Here is an 18,233-nt window from a genome sequence, read left to right as displayed (position 1 = left end):
AATTTCTGTAACTGCATTAATAATTACACTGTTGACCCATCCCTGACACTTTAACCCACCCCTAAACTTACTCATACCAGCAAACCTGTCTCTAACCTTATCCTTATCCCGTATCCTACCTCAATAGCAGCAAAAGTGTTTTGCAACACAATATGAACACAAAAAGTACTTTTTTTTTAATGTAAGTACACCTAATATAAAGTGGGACCTATTCTTGAAATGTTGTACTTTTTTCTTATTTTAATGTGACATTAAACAAACAGTTGTAAAAAGAAATCCAGATTTCGAATCACAAAGGTGAACTGAGGTAAAACACCAATGTGTGGATGCTGTCATATGGCCTTAGACGAGAAGAATGTGAGTGGAAATCTGCTTCGGCTTGGGACACACACTCACAGTGTGATTCATCCCCAAGCCTTTTTTGACGGTCTGCAGACAAACCCAGCGACACCTAGCCGAGCCGCACAGGAGGGCCTGTTATGGAGCTAAGCTCTCAGGTGTTAGCTCAGTGCCCAAGGACAACAGCACCTGCCTGGCGTGCATGCGTGCATCTGGGTCTCCGCGAGGAGGTGCCCGACTCCATGTGGCTCTTGACTCACACACATAGCTGCTCGCGCATTAAAGATGGCCTGCTGTAAATGAAAGGGGCTCTTGATGAGCGAAAAGCAATTATCAGCCTGGATATCATAAGAGCATCACAAGATGTTGTAAAACAGCTGTGGCCATTAGCCATACTTAGCTAATGCAGTAATGCCACTAAATGACATGATTACACTATGCTGATCTGACCGGGGCTAAAAGTGTGTTGTTTGTTTCCATACGTGTCAGTCGGGGTGTGTTTGGTGTGTAAGAGCATGTGTCATATTCAATCTTGTATACACAAGTGTAGCTAGATCTCCTAACATACAGTGCGCACACACACACACACACACACACACACAAAAAACGTCCATCTCGGTCTGTCTTGCAGTCCATTGATGGGCCCTTAAATGTCAATTGCTTAATTTACTGAAAACATGTACAAACTTGCTACAGCCTCATAAATTCGAGCAGCAGGGCTCAGAGAGTTAATGAACAGCTTGTAAAACATGAATGAAGGGGTCAGGGCATTACAACGCGTGATATTGTGAATGAAAAGCATGTGAGAGGTTGGAGGATTGTTGGCTTTCTCCCAGCCCATCTGACCAGCAGACCAAGAGCAAGGTACAAAAGGGAAGGGGTGAAGGGAAGTTAAAGAAAGAGGGAATGAAAGGAAAAGGAGACAGGAAACTCAGTTGTATTCCCAATATGTGTTGAATTAAAAGCAGCATATATAAATCAACATAAAGAGGCCACCAAAAGTATTCAAACACTTAAAATTACAATTCAAAATGTATGAATCTCACCAAATGACATTCAGGAATTTTATGACTGAATTAAAGGGTTAGTTCACCCAAAAATAAAAATTCTGTCATTAATTACTCTCATGTTGTTCCAAACTCGTAAGACCTTCGTTCATCTTTGGAACACAAATTAAGATATTTTTGATGAAATCCGAAAGATTTCTGACCCTGCATAGACAGCAATGCAACCGACACATTCAAGGCCGAGAGAGGTAGTCATCAGTTAAATTAGTCCATGTGACATCACTGGTTCAGCTGTAATTTTATAAAGCTACGAAAACACTTTTTGTGCACAAGGAACAAAAAAAAAGAATTTTTTTTTTTTGGGGTGGGGTTCCCCTGGTAAAATTAGCATTCAAGAGGCTAAATATTACATTACTGGGGTCGCTTTAATTCGCGGGCATAAAAACAACCGGCGGCAACAATGTTAAAATAGCCCAATTCCACGGGAAAACCGCAGACTTGGCAACACTTGATTTTGGCATCCATCTTTTCACACTGGGGACAACTTAGGGACTTCTATGCAACTATTACAGAAGGTTCAAACGCTCACTGATGCTTCAGAATGAAAGACGATGCATTAAGAGGTTAAATTAAACTTATTTTGTCATCTGGGGAAGATGTATCTTCTGTAGCTTCTGTAGCCTATGATATTCAGGCAAAATATGAAAAATGTACAAATCCTCATTCCACTCAAAAGTTAACACCCTTGGCTCCTAGGGTGTTTTTCCTTCTAAAGCATCAGTGATCGTTTGAACCTTCTGTGATAGTTGCATATGTGTCCCTCAGTTGTCCATAGTGTGAAAAGATGGATCTCAAAATCATACAATCATTGTCGGAAAGGGTTTCAAATACACAAAAATGCTGAAAAACCACAGAATCTGTGGAACCTGAAAGACTTTTCTGAAGAACAGCAGGCAGTTTAACTGTTCAGGACAAACAAGGGACTCATGAACAACTATCACTAAACAAAAAACACATCTGTGGATCATTCAGGTAACACCACAGTACTAAGAACTAGGTGTATGTAAAGTTTTGAACAGGGTCATTTTTTATAAATTCAACTATTATTTTCTCTTGTGGACTACGTGTAAATGTCTTTTATGTGAAATATCTTATTCAGGTCAGTACTAAATAAAAAATAACATGCATTTTGCATGATCCCTCTTATTTTGGTAAAATAATTAACATTTTGCAGATTCTGCAAAGCAGAAACTTTTGACTTCAACTGTAAATGTTAGCTTGTATCAGCCACCTCTAGATTCGACCCTTTCACTTTAAGGACATGCGGCCACACAAAGGTCAGCCAATCAGTGTTAGGGACATAAGGGCATAGTGAAGAATGTATAATTAACTCAATCAGTTTATAATTGGTGGCTGAGTGAGCACAGCCTATGTGCTGAGAGGAGTGAAGTAATGATAACAACACTCCCAAACACACACACATAAGAACAAATGCACACATGCAAACAGATAAATGTTGCTCGGCACGTACACACACTCTCGACCCGCCACTCACAGTACGAGCAATCATTTCAATCCAGTTCCCTGAGCGTTCAGGAGGACAGACACTTCCCTGTATCTGACCCAGCTATCACCTATTCTCCTCTCTGTTCGGGTCTTATCAACATAGCCCAGCGCTCAGCCAACGGCTCAGGTTACACGATTTGGTGCAATTGCTTTTAAACTGACCCACACTCATACAATGAAGCTCAGTTAAGAGGAGATGGGAAACATGAAAGCCCCCTGTTGATGTCCCACACTCTCCCCCCCGCCAGGTCCCCCTGGCCTGACCGCATATACCCTTCACCGTGATCAAAAGCAGGAATTTGATTAAGGCAGATAATGGAAGACGATGGGGTGAAAACAAACTTTCGCAGCTGTGCCACTTCGGAGGAGACGAGACGACTGAAACGTGGTACACCTCGAGCTGACCACCCAAACAGATGACAGCAAATGGAGGCATGCAAGTTCATGCTGATTGCTTTCATTCCAGATTATGAATTTTGGAGACGAGGAGGGGAAAATCAGATCTGATGTGCTCCATCCGGTGCATTTGAAATGGTCAGGAATAAGCATGGCACTTTTGTAGGAATATTCCAGGATCAAATTAAGCTCAGTTGGCAGCACTTGTGGCATAATGTTGATTACCAAAAAATTATTTTGACTTGTTCCTCTTTTTCTCTAAATAAAAAGCAAAAAACTTGGTTACAGTAAAGAGTGACCCTGTAATTAAAACATTAAAATACTCACATACATAGAGTAGTATAGCCACAAATTAGTTACACTGTTAAAAATAATCCAAGATGTTCATTTCTTTCTTCATTCGAAAAGAAATTACGTTTTTGAGGAAAACATTCCAGGATTTTTCTCCATATAGTGGACTTCAATGGGGATCAGCGGGCTGAAGGTCCAAATTGCAGTTTCAACGAAGCTTCAAATGGTTCTACGCGATCCCAAGTGAGGAATAAGCAGTGTTGCCAAGTCTGTGGTTTTACCGCAGAATTGGGGTACATTAACACTGTTGCCGCGGGTTGTTTTTGATGTCTGCGGGTTGAAGCAACCCCAATAATATCATATTTAGCCCCTGTAATACTAATTTACCATGAGAACTCTCCAAAAAATTTATTTTATCCCCTGGAATGTGATTTTTAACAGGGGACCCCCCTTGAAATGCATTTGGGCTAGTTTTGAGTAGCAATTGGGTGGGTTTTGTTGCCAAAACCTGGCAATCCTGGGAATAAGGGTGTTACTTAGTAAAATGATTGGTCAGTTTCTAAAAAAAAATTCAAATGTATACACTTTTTAACCACAAATGCTCAATGCACTAGCTTGACTTCACACGTTACGCAATCAGGTTGGAAAGGTCACATAAAATTTAGTTGAAAGTAACCAACCCAGTGTTTACAAAGCGAGTGTGCAAAGAATGTCAAATGACCTTTACAAAAAAAAAAAAAAAAAAAAAAAGGTACACCAATGATGTTGGACAATTTTGAAGTTGGAGGAAAAAATGGGATGGAGTTTTTCCCTACCCTACCATTTGAACCAAAGTACACAGACGAAGAACTAACCACCACGTGATTACGTAATGCGTGAAGTCATAGATGTGAATAGCAGAGCTAGCGCAAGATGAGCATTTGTGGTTAAAAAGTATACAAATTTGTATTTTTTTTTAGAAAATGACATTGTTTTGCTAGATAAGACCCTTATTCCTCATCTGGGATCGTGTAGAGCCCTTTGAAGCTACATTGAAACTACAATTTGGACCTTCAACCCATCAATCCCCATTGAAGTCCACTATATGGAGAAAAATCCTGCAATGTTTTTCTCAAAAACCTTAATTTTTTTTGACTGAAGAAAGAAAGACGTGAACATCTTGGATGACATGGGGTTAGAAAAAAGCAATGTGGCTATGTGTGCATATATGCTGCAGGGGGTCACGTGGGTTTGTGCTGAAAAGTGTGGTGAGTAAGAAGCTGAATGACCTATATGACATCATAGGAAATGCCCAGCTACATCAATACCCACATCCCTGTCATTTCCTGCACAAAATGGACCAGCGGAGAGGTTGTACGGCGCAGGCCGAGAGCTGAGCAGTGGCTATGAGAGCGCTGTGGCTGCTGAGAGGTGTCAGCATGGAGCCAGACTCTGAGCCTACATTCAGGGCTTATCTATTGTGTGGCAACAAGCAGACTCATTCAGGGGGACTGTGTGTCGCCAAACTCTGCTAATGAGCGTAGCCAACAGGGCCACAACGCAACACAGGGCCCCCATTCAGGAGCACAATGCAGGGGCCAGGTTTCCACAGTGGGCAGTTGGAGTGGGGGGCTGGCAGGGGCGGCCAGGGCACTCAGCCCCTATCAAAAGGGCAAAGCCCAATCTCAGTCAGCACACACTTTAATGACCAGCCAATCAAACAAGGACAGTGGAAGGGAGGGAACGTGTGGACAGAAAGGGGAAAACGGACAAAAGCCATATAAACATCCCCCCCTTTTACAAGCTCCGCTCAGAAGGTGAACTTAAAATATATAGTATAATTTCATACATATTATGACTTATTATATATGAGACATAGTATATAAAATAAATCAACCAATATCAATAAATAAATGGACACACAGAGAGGGACAGAAATGAAATATATGAAATTGAGATAAATTATATATTACCATTCAAAACAATTTTATTTACATTGCATTTACATTGCTACAAAATATTTCTATTTCAAATAAATTAACATTCTATTTATCAAATATTTCTATATTATTATAGTAGTTATATAAGATCAATTTTATATTAGTTACATAAAACAATTCCATACATTTTTTTAAGCAGCACAACCTTAAACGAACCAGCCATTTAAACGAACAACGGAAGGGAGGGAACGTGTGGGCAGAAAGGGGAAAATATTAGTTATATAATTGACATAAATAAATATTTCCATTTAACACAAGATTTTTTTATTTTTATTAGTTATATAATTGAAATAAATGATATATTACCATTCAAAACAAGATTTTATGAAATATTTCTTATTGAAATAAATGATACATTTCCATTTAAAACAAGATTTTTAAAAAAAATATTATTAGTTATTTGATTGAAACAAATGATACATTACTATTCAAAACAAGATTTTTTAAAATATTAATTATATGATTGAAAAAAGTGATGCATTACCATTCAAAACAAGATTTTTTGAAATATTATGACTTATATGATTGAAAAAAATAATTCATTACTATTTAAAACAAGATTTAAAAAAAATATTATTAGTTATATGATTGAAATAAATGAAATATTGCCAATCAAAACAAGATTTAAAAAAAAAAAAAATTAGTTATATGATCGAAATAAATGAAATATTACCATTCAAAACAAGATTTTTAAAAATATTATTAGTTCTATAACTGAAATAAATTGTATATTACCATTCAAAACAAGATTTTTGGAAATATTATTATATAATTGAAATAAATAGTATATTACTATTCAAAACAAGATTTTTTATATTAATACTTTTATTCAGCAAGGATGCATTAAAAAGTTATCAAAATACATTTACATTGTTACAAAATACATCTATTTCAAATAAATGCTGTTCTTTTGAACATTCTAGTCAGCAAATATTTCAATATTATATTAGCAATTAAGATTAAGTTTATATATATATATATATATATATATATATATATATTTTTTTATGGAGCAACTTTTTTTAAGATTACTAATAAGACATGTTTCTTGAGTACCAAATCAGCATATTAGAATAATTTGCATATTATTATCATGTGACACTGAAGACTGAAGTAATAGTTTGCTGAAAATGTAACCCTGCCATCACAATAAAAAAATTACATATTTAAATATATTCAAAAACACTTATAATAATTATAGCAGTATTATTTTTTCCTGTATTATTATTTTTTTTTTTTTTTTACAAATCTTACCAACCTCAAACTTTTGACAACATAGTGTATGTTTTTTAATTGACATGAAATTGTTAAATTAAAAAATACAATAAAAAATTCAGCTGAGAGAAAGGGGGGTATTGGTCCAGTGACTCCTCTCCCATCTTTCTCCCAGAGAAATTGACAGGAAAGGAATTGGGGGGAAAAAAAGTGGGAAAAAAGACCTCTAGATGTTCCCAGCAGTTCTGATGCAAAAGTCACATGAGCATGGCGACTGAAAAAGCAGGCCATGTCAGCTCCCATCAGCCAAAGAGCGTTTTTTTTTTTTTTTTTTTTTTTTTTTTTTTTTTTTTTCACAGCAGCTATTTTCAATGCTCCCAGGAGCAGAAGTGGCCGGCCATTAAAACCCTGTTAAAACACTTCTGCTGTTGTCAGCGGCCGCGAGGCGGAGTACCCAGTCCAAACGCTGAGATGCTATCTCCCCGCAGCAGTTCACCGCCGCTGTCAATACTGTGAGCAGGAAGGTGCAAGATGAGTAACAACCTAATTTGGGCATCAAAGTTTTATAGTGCTTTCTCCAGGCAAGAGCAGGGAGGGGCGGCTTGTGCCTCGGCACCATCGTATGACCTTCAGTCCTGAACCTTTTAAAACCTTTTAAAACGGCCAGCTTACACTCAAAAGTATTAAAAGGAAAAAGGTAAAAGGGGAGAAAAAACATGTCGGTCTCACTTTTGCAGTTCCAACCTCAGGCTGAATTACATTTGCAGCATTTACGTGGATAATAGTAACTCTCTCGGCATGCTTGGCCTAACCCTTCAGAAGCTTTTTCTGCTGGAGAGGAACTTTATTTATTCACTACATCTGCCGCATCGCTACAGAAGCCATAAATGCAACTCTAGAAAACATTCGGGCAAACTTCACTTTGCCGCTTTTGCCCTCTTTTTAACACTTTTTGCGACAAGAGATGAAACACCTCGGGAGGGAAGAGCCCAAGGAGATGTCAGAGAGCTTTTTGCTGGGATCTCTGAGGGAGGTGGCTGAACTCTGTCTCAGACTTTGAATCTCTGTGGATGGTGGTTTTTATTATGTTAAATGCATGGGCCTTCATCATGTCTCTCACGATGCTCTGAAAGTGCTGGACGCTTAACCTGCAGGAATCAATATGTGGTTTAGGCTTTCGGGTAGCACTCAGAAACAAACTGAGCTGGGGCCATGTATAGACAGACCTCTACATCTGACTAGACTGCTGACCACTCAACTGAGCAGACAACATTGACTTCATGAGATTAAATCAAATCATTATTCAAGGGAATTTTATTTATAAGTGTTCTTTTTGTTAAAACCATCTTAGGAAAATGAAATAAGGCTGGGAAAAATATAAACATAAGATACAAATCTTGAAGTTGAAGTAGTAAAATGACTAAAAACTGATATAGACTTAATATAACTTAATTTGAAATGGAAATTTCACATAGAAAAAAAAAAACTAATAAAAATGACAAAAACACATAAATAAATAACTAAAACCTAAACTAAAATTTAAATGAAAACTGAAGTTATAAAAAACAAATTCAAAATATTAAAGCATTTTATAGCAGTGTATAAATGATACTAAAATATCACTGATGTACAAAAATGTGAATAAAACTGGTTTCACTCTATTTTTTATAGAAAAAAAAAATTAGTTTCAAGAAAAAGTTCTAGCATTATGTTTTCAGATGACAATTTGATATTTGATATTAATTAAATGAAATTCATGCTCTTTTATTTATTTATTTATTTATTTATCCTTTAAGACAGTGATTTCAGTCAAAAGAATTTTTGGAAATTGAAATAAAGCTGGAAAAAATATAACATTAGATAAAAATCTTTAAAATAACTTAAAGTTTAAATACCAAAATTAGTAAAATTAACACTGAAATAGACAATTTAATGTGAAATAGAAATTTTAAATTTTTTATCACATTTTTTTCAGATGTTACTTTGATGTTTGGTATTAATTAACTGAAATTTGAGCTCTTTTTATTTATATATATATATATTTTTTTTAAGACTGAGTAGTTTACATCAAAAGAAGAATTTTATTTATATATTACAAGTGTTCTTATTGTTAAAACCATATTTGGAAATAACTGAAATAACCCTGGAAAAAATATAAACATTAGAAAAAAAAAAAAAATCTCAAAATTAATTTAGAAAATGCTGTCTTAGCAAAATGTTGTAAAGTAATTTTAAAATGAAGTATTAAAATAACTCAAATTAAAACTTAAATAGACAATTTAATGTGAAATAGAAAATTTTAAATGGAAATAAAAACTAATGAAAATGATAAAAATACATAATAAAATAAATAACTAAAACCTAAACTGAAATTTAAATAAAAAGCTAAAATTATTAAAAACTAATTCAAAATATCAACGCATACTATAACAGTTTATAAATAATACTAAAATAACACTGATATAGTAAAATTTGATTTAAACTGGTTAAAATAAAATGCAAAAAACACTCAGCAACAGAAAAAATAAAGTTTGTTTCTAGAGAAGTTCTAGCATTATTCATGCTCTTATATTTTTTTATTATTATACTTTGTTTTATTTATTTATTTTTTAAAGATTGGGTACATTTTCAAAAGAGTCCAAATCATTTTTGGGGCACTGTATTTTAATTTACTGGCACATCTTTACACAAATAAATAAGTAAATAAACAAATAATATGTACATATTAACATATTAAAAAAATAAATTTAATTTAATTTGTAAGAATGTTAGGCCTAATAAAACAGTAAAGGCAGACATGAAAGTGGGTAAGAGAGAAAAGGAATGAATTATGACTGAGGCCAAATTTGAACCTGGGACACCCTGAGGCAACAGCTCTTATATGTCACAAGCAAGTGCAGTACATCCTGCACCACAGCTTTTCGTGTATCATCCCATTTTTCCTCACACTTGAGGGTTGGCCAGTCACATAAGACCAGACGAGCACAATATGACGCCATATAAAGACCACAAACACCACTGTGTTTAAACACCAGTGCAGATATGACATGAGCTTCAGTCAGCGTCGTAACCAATGTTTTGTAGTCTGAGTCCCTCAATGACGTTATGAACTCGAGCCAAAGCCCATAAAAGCTTCAACACAAAGACGTGCATTGAGCAGGGTGCCGGGTGGCTGAGTGTCTCTCCACAGCTCCGAGGACAGATGGGGACACTTTGACATAATTCAGACGAGCGAGGGACACAAAATAATAGTGCGGCCAAACCATATGAACTTTTAAGATACGACACTGGTGGCTCATGGTCGACTTTTCTGGAAAACATCACGCAAAACAAACAAACAGGCCTGGAGAAAGTACTTCTGTAAAACGACAACTGTGACAGGAGACCGGCGACTCACATTTTAGTCTCTGGTCTGTCTGGGATTGGAAGTGTGTAAGTGCTGTGTTGTTATGGGTAAAGAACAGTGTGGTTGATGCGAAAGGGAATTGGAGGCTGATATACGACTAGGGCTGTCACTGACCATTATTTTGGTAATCAAGTAATCTGTCATTTATTCTAACAATTAATCGAGTAATAGGATAATTCTAATTCATTTTTTTGTAGTAACGAAAATAGACCTATGTGAACAACAACCTTTAATATTACTTTAAAAACATAGTTGCAATGCAGCAATAATAATTAATTCAAATAAAGTATCAAAAGCAAGTAATCATAAGGTTTTATTGAATAAACCGTTAAAACACATACAGCAATTACCGGGGCTCAAGTGCTTTACCACATAAGGCATTTAACCACATAAAAAGACATATTATTTAACAACTTATTTAAGTCTGTAACCACCTAATTCAAAGATTTAAAAAGCATTTTTAGCAAATCCAGGTAATGCACTATAGAAATATCATGTTTTTTAACATTTAAGACTCTTATAGTGTCAGCTGTGGTCTGATCTCCCAAAAACTTCGCAGGCTTGTTTTGAATCACCTGTCTCATGTGCTCAGCTTTCGTGAAGTTTTGAGTTTTCGTTTAGGCTTTATGGGCTTTTGGGATTTTTGGACAGGCCCCTTTTATAAACGACTCCATTACAGCTTCACAAAGTATCAATTATTTATTGAATTAGAGAGTCCAGAGAATTGTATTGCTATGTTTTTTCCAGATTAAGAGAAAAACCTATGGGACTAGTTTGCAAAAATAGTTTTTTTTTTTTTTTTAATTTATTATTTTATTTTTTTACATCTTCTCAATCATTTAACAAATGGTTTGATTGACAGCAGTGGTTCTAGAGGCAAAGTTGTTCGAAATGAGGAGTTCTATCATATGATAGTGCTTATGTTTGAAAAACTGTACAATATACAGTCGTTTGCGCCATTGAAAAATGCGACAGTGGCTGATTTCTTTCAAATTTCTCACAGACCTTTAAGGCCGTGAGTCAAACAGGCCCACTGAGTTTCGTTGCGATCGACCACTATTAACCTTGTCTAATTGGTGTTCATAGTGCCTATGGTTTTTGAGTTCTTATAGAAACATGTTTTTTCAAATGTTCTTATAGACACTTGTGGCACTTTGGACCAAGACCGTGTGTACTGATTTTCATATCAACAGGACAAACGGTTGCGTAGTTATGGCCATCTTTATGTTTTTTCTCCCCTCCTACAGCGCCACCAAGTAGCCAAGCTCTGCAACTTTTTTCATATGACATCAGATTCAGCTCTTACATAGCCGTTGTGAGTTTGGCGAAGATATCTTATTCCGTTTAAAAGTTGTAGATGTTTTAGTAAAGTGTTTTTTTTTCCCAGATTGAGCAAAAAACCTAGGACTAGTTTGCAAAAGTAGTTTTTTTACACCTTTTCAATCATTTAACAAACAGTTTGATTGCCAGCAATGGTTCTAGCGGCTTATCATATGATATGAATATTTTTCACATGTTTGAAAAACTGTGCAATATACAGTCATTTACCCCCTTGACAAACGCGATAGTGGACAATTTCTTTCAAATTTCTTACAGACTTTTAGGGCCGTGAGTCATATTGACCCACTGAGTTTTGTTCCGATCACCTCCATTAACCTTGTCTAATAAGTTCTCAAATTTTATCGGCCTATGGTGGCCAAGTTTTTTGAGATACACAAATGTTCTTATAGACACTTGTGGCACTTTGGACCAAGACCGTGTGCACTGATTTTCATGTTGACAGGATAAACGATTGCTTAGTTATGGCCATTTTTATGTTTTTTTAATCCTTCTTATAGCACCACCAAAAGGCCAAGCTCTGCATTGTGAGTTTGAAGATATCTCATTCTGTTCAAAAGTTATAGCCGTTTTAGTAACAGCAGCCCTGCCGCTTTCGAACATTCTGGCATCCCTTCGCAACAGAGAGTCGAAAGTTCTACTATTTTTTTGATAATTATTGATATTCACTCTCTAGAGAATCTTCCTGCACTGGTTTGGTTCCAATTGGGCAAAAGCCTAAGACTAGTTCGCAAAAGTAGGTTTTTCAAATAATGCAAAATACCCTAAAATTTTGCATGACGGATGAATCGGAGACATGCGTTTTGTCCATCTGAGACGTGCGTTTTGTCCACGTGAGCCAAGGATTCCAATGATATAAGACACTTGAGCCAGTGACAAACGGTTAAGGAGTTTTGAGCGATTTCATACTTTTGATCACTGTAGCGCCCCCGTCAGGCTGATTGGGGTGAGCCTCGGTGACGTTGTAGACTTTGTGAGTACTACCATTCCTCCAAGTTTCAAGTGTCTACAAGATACGGTTTGGTCTGCACTATCAGTTTTATGTGGAGATTGCGGATCCTTGGCCATTCTAACAATTACAAACAAATAAGTGTTTTAGCGCAACACGCTTGAACCCTTAATTCTAAACGACAGAGCTAATATAACATCATAATGGCATTATGCTTTATTATGACTTTTAAATGGGTTTAATATATCATGCAGCCTTAGAAAATGGTCTAATAATGCATTTCATAGACTCTCGTCCATGGAATGCGCCACTTCCGGTTATTCGACATGGGCAAAATGCAGGATTTTTTTAAAATTGAGTACCTGAACTGAATCAAGGAATCATGACGGATTTGAAGGAATCATCCCTATATACAACTCCCTATAAAAACTTCTGAGAACTGTGGTATGGTCCGTAACATTGCCCTAATCTGAGACAAGCAAATTACATTTGTGGTTGGCACCTCTCCTAAAGTGATTTTAGCACTGTCATCAAGAATGTGGAAGTCTTACAGGAAGTGCCGGAGGTGGATGACTGTATTTGGGCATAGGGAGCCGTGCTGTGACCTGGACAGAGTGTTCCATAAGAAGAGCCATTCCAAGTGATAAAAGAAGGTTTAAGGAGGCTTCAACTCACTGAGCCCTTGCATGGATTTTATAAGGCCGTTCTCAGGGGGAAGGAGGGACTATCAGGGAATTGGAGCTGGTGTGTACTGTATGTGTGTGTGTGTGCTCACCTCTGCTCTGTGTTCCCCCCTGCTGCGCAGGAGTTTATTCACAGGAAATGTGCGGGGAGCATCATGCCTGGCTGCCTGATACAGAGTGACACAGAGTCTCTTTTGAGAGGAGAAGTTAGCATGTCAGGCAGGTCATCGCAAGGCATGCAGACAGTCGATAAAATATTCAATATGCCACTCTAATATCATAGATCTAATAACAGAAAAGCTGGAATTTGAAGGAAAAAAGCTGTACGTTTTCAGAGAAGGTTCATTGGTTTGAGAGATTTGTTCAAATATGATCTAATCGACTCGTCCGCCCCATGTGTTCGCTTCATGGGAAACGGCATGGATTTTCTCCCGGGGAAACATGGGGCCGACGTCCATAAAGAGTGAAAGTTCAAAAGTGCACTGTGACCTCTTGGAAAGAGATTGTGGCCGTATAAGCTGCACAATAGAGGAGAAAGGGAAGACGTCTTCCTCAACCACTATCCATTCAGTATCACATCTATTTTTTCTCTTTCCTCTGGCTATTTCTCTTCTGTCTTTTTTTTTTTGCTTGTATCCTTCCTGCCTCCAGGCAGGGACCGTGCACACGGTTGACCTCGTGCGCTTGTGTCTCACTATTGTTTCAGTATCGCTGTGGCATACGGCCCACTGCTTCCCATCACTACAACACAGAGTCAAATATCCGTCGTCAATTCACCACAACCATATGGTCAGAACACATTAACTCTACACTCACTCCTCACTGAAGAAAATGGCTCTGAATGCAGTTGTTAGCACTATATTACACAAAATAAATGAAAAAGTGTGAAATGAAAAACACTTTTTCAATCATATTAAATTAAAAAACAAATCTGGACACTATGCATTATTAAGCTGGTCCACACATTGTGTGGCAGAGTAGGAAAGGGAGGGAGGGTCTTTGGGTAAACGGGACATATATATTTTCACACCAGACCTGCCTTTTATTGCTAATGCCGTTTCGAACACTTTTAGATTTCCGACACAAACAAGGACATGCAATGAAGAAGAAAAGCCGATTTATGGCTTTTAATTGGGAGCTAAGTGCTAAAAATAGCCATATCTGTTCTTAAAGCACAGTTTTCATTCACCAACAGCACACATTAAAGTCAGCACGCTACACAGCTTTCAAATTCCTATAAATAAATGTTTTTCACTGCTAGCTCAGGCCTGCTCTCCTGCATAGCAGCCAGATTCAAATGAATAGCCTTGATGAAAAACACTTACTAGAAATCCCACGACTTTGTTGGAATATGAACTCATACCTTCTTTTACACTAGGGCTGGGTTTTGACACCAATTTCACAACTGGATTCTGATTCACAAGCTTGCGATTCAATTCGATTTCCAATTCAGTTCAAGTCAATTCGATTTGATGTTCATTCATGTTTATTTCATGCTGAAACTAGTATTAAAGTGGAGATGATGATCCGTCTTAAACTGAGGTACTACAGTGATCTGTCACTCCACATAAATTTTTTGAACAGTGTAGTAAAATGTACAGAATTTGAAATCTGAGACTGTTTCATATCAAAACTAAGCACAAAGCTTATTACGACCTCAGTGTGCTAAAATGTTTTGTTTGTTAACTGAAAACAGCCTAGACTAATCGATTCTTGGGATTTAAGAATAAATATATGTTTCGTAAACATAAGAATTGATTAAAATCGAGAAATCTAGTTTTATTTTTTTAAACCCAGTCCTATTTTACACCATTTACATACATTTTTCAGGATTTTTAGGATTCTTTGATAAACAGAAAGTTCACATTTCAGTGTTGTAAAGCCTAAACGTGCATAAAATGCTTCAAACACTCCACAGGGCACAAAACAAGTCAAGAGAGCATGGATGGGGCTACGGTTAATCTAATGAAGGAGGGGTGAGCAGAATGTGAGTCCACAAAGTCACATACTCGAAGAATGCTGTCGGTCTGGAGATCTACAGAGTTGACATTCAAGACAATGAGGCGTATTTTACTAGATGCAAAAAGCCGACAGAGCACATGTGCCGGCGTGACAAAGGGGCGCCTCTCTTTGCCCGGCGCGGTGCCGTGAGAAAGGCAAGCTTGTTGCGTATATCAGCACAGGAGCCCGTTTCATTGACGGCCATTCATTACCATCTTAAACGTGGCGGCTCGTGAATGAAGCCAGGACCGTGGCATAGCTCGGCCTCCCACTCGCAGCTTTGGCTCTCACACTGCCCCCCCATCTCGTCCGCTACGGAGGATGATGACTTGGAAAAGTGGCAACATTTGTTTCCACTTAGGTTATATGATCTCTAGAGGTCTAATTTGAACAAATCTCCAAGTACAGCCACAAACGCTACTCCTCGTGTGAGATCTGTAATAGAGAGACCGAAGCTAATGTTGCGCTAAAGTAAACAAAGTGCTCGGTCCAGAAAGCAGCGTGGCAGGGCTGGCATGGTCAAGGCCCTAACACTTCCTTCTCATTACTGCCAAAGAAAGATACTTGGGTAAACGTTGCTCCTCAAAACCTGTCATTTATCTGCAAAGCAGCTCCCTTGGCACAACCTACAAACAGCTTTTGCTTCAGAAAGCGTGCGTTGGACAGGAAAAGTGAGAACGGAAAGCACTAGGAAGTGTTGTAAACTGCCTCAAGCTTGCTGCTGTGACGCCCCAAACGTTCCCGTAGTGCAGCGGGAGGTTAGGGAGCCCTGGGCGAGGCTGGGCCTGGGAGAGCGGGCTGGTGAAAACTTAATGACTTGTCCTGTTCTCTCCATATCTTTGGCCAAGAAGATGAGAAGTTCTCTTTCCATGCGTCGTACACACAGCTCTGGTGAGCTCATCAGCAGCCTTCCCGGCCCAAACCATTAAGTTTTCATGTTAAATAAGGATACGCACAAGGACACCGCTTGTGTTGGTGTTGTCTGGAAGCAGAAACCGTTTCCTTCTGTCAGCTGCCTCTACGTTGGCCTCAGAGTAGGTGTTTTATAATTATGAACATTTATCTGCCTATTGCAGATGTTATCGATGCGGATGCACATGTGCACTGACGTTCAGGTTTGGGGTCAAAAAAGTTTTTTAACAGTCTCTTACATTCACCAAGGTTGCTTTGGCTAAAAATGGTTGGTATTTGGCTAAAAATACAGTAAAACAGTGAATTTGAGATATATTATAATATATATATATATATATATATATATAACAATTTTGTGGCCAAAACCCCTCTAAAACCAGCCTGCTGACCAGCTATGACCAGCTAAGACCAGCCTGGATGACCAGCTAAAACCAGCCAACCAGCTTAGGCTGGATTTAGCTGTTTTGTCAGCAGGGATAGTGGTCAATGCCAGTATCTTAAAGGGAAAGTTTAACTACAAATGAAAATTCTGTTATTAATTACTCACACTCATGTCTTTCAAAACCTGTAAGACCTTCGTTTATCTTCAGAACACAAATAAAGATATTGTTGATGAAATCCGAGAGCTTTCTGACCCTGCGTAAACAGCAATGCAACTACAACATTCAAGGCCTAGAAAGGTAGTAAGGACATCAATAAAATAGTCTGTGTGACATCTGTGGTACCTTAATGTTCTGAAGCTACGAGAATACTTTTTGTGCACAAAGAAAACAAAAATAACAACTTTATCCAACTATTTCCAAGTACGGGAAGGCATACGCATACGTTGTGACAACTCTAGTGAATGTGCGTCAAATACTGATATGGAGGAGAAAAAAATGCTGAATAAAGTTATTTTTGTTTTCTTTGCTCACAAAATGTATTCTCATAGCTGTCTATGCTCTCAGATTTCATCAAAAATATCTTAATTTGTGTTCCCAAAGATGAACGAAGGTCTTATTTGATATTCAGCATTTAAATTTGATTGCCAAAGTTGGATGAGCAAGATGCCATAGAGGTAAGTAAGTCACACAAAGAGGTCAATCAAAAAAAGAAGAGGGAGGAATCTGGTTGGGGAGATCTGGGGAGTGAAGTGGGGAGTCTAATGTCTGGCAGATGACAGATCCCTAAATTCCTTTCTTGCGCCTACAGGACAGAAGTGACTCCGGGTGAACAGTGTGGCTTTATGTTAATGCTTCAGCTCAAGGGTCCGGCGCTGATTAGAATGCTGGCAGAAAATAAAAATGCCCATTGAAAGAATGGGCCCGGGGTCCTCGTCTCAAATCATATTTTGCAATGCCGCATAGGAACAAAGCCGGCCCAGTTCACAGAGTTGTCACATTGCACAAAGGCGCTTCAAACACACCCCCGCGGAGACTCGCAAACCATGCGACTGAAAGCAGAAAGCAAACATTTGACGCCAGCTCAAACATACTTCGAGCCCCTTTTAAAGCCATAATGAAATTCGAAGGAGGCGGCAACCCCCCATAATAAGATACACAGGGTGTTTTCAGACAACCCCTCCTTTGCCCACACTGTGACCTGACATTTACATCAGTTGATTGTGACCTCGCTTGTTTTTTGTTGTTCTCTGATGGATGGTCTTCTAACAAGCTAATCGCCTCAATAATTGCAGTAATGACACTTTATTAAAATAATGACAGAGAGAAAGTGGGGCAGCCGCAGCTTTTACAGAAGCTGAAACAGTTGTGCACTTCGAACTAACTGCTAACTAAATAAATATTTAAAAATATACAGTTGAAGTCAAACGTTTACATACACCTCGCAGAGGTCTGCAAAATGTTCATTATTTTAGCAAAATAAGAGGGACCATACAAAATGCAGGTTATTTTTTATTTAGCATTGGCCTGAATAAGACGTTTAGTTTACGTAGAGTCTACAAGAGAAAATAATAGACATTTTATAAAAACGACCCCGTTTAAAAGTTTGCATACATTTGATTCCTAAAACTGTGTTGTTACCTGAACAATAACATGATTTTCAACAAAGATCAGGGTAAATTTTACTTATTTTTTCTTCTGGGAAATATTTACTATTTACTATTTACTATCTTCTGTAGCTTCTGAAGAGCAGAACTAAATTAAAAAAAAA

General features: G+C 37.6%; 1 protein-coding gene across 2 annotated transcripts in view; it reads right to left on the bottom strand.

The window, feature by feature from the left end:
- bcas3 (BCAS3 microtubule associated cell migration factor) overlaps window positions 1–18,233 on the bottom strand; it is a 324,375-nt gene that overhangs the window by 95,234 nt on the left and 210,908 nt on the right. The gene's annotated exons all lie outside the window — the stretch shown is intronic.

Source organism: Labeo rohita, chromosome 15, assembly GCF_022985175.1.
Source record: "Labeo rohita strain BAU-BD-2019 chromosome 15, IGBB_LRoh.1.0, whole genome shotgun sequence".
Taxonomy (NCBI): Eukaryota; Metazoa; Chordata; class Actinopteri; order Cypriniformes; family Cyprinidae; genus Labeo; species Labeo rohita.
Note: the sequence above shows the minus strand (reverse complement) of the source record. Positions and strands in the feature narration are given on the sequence as shown.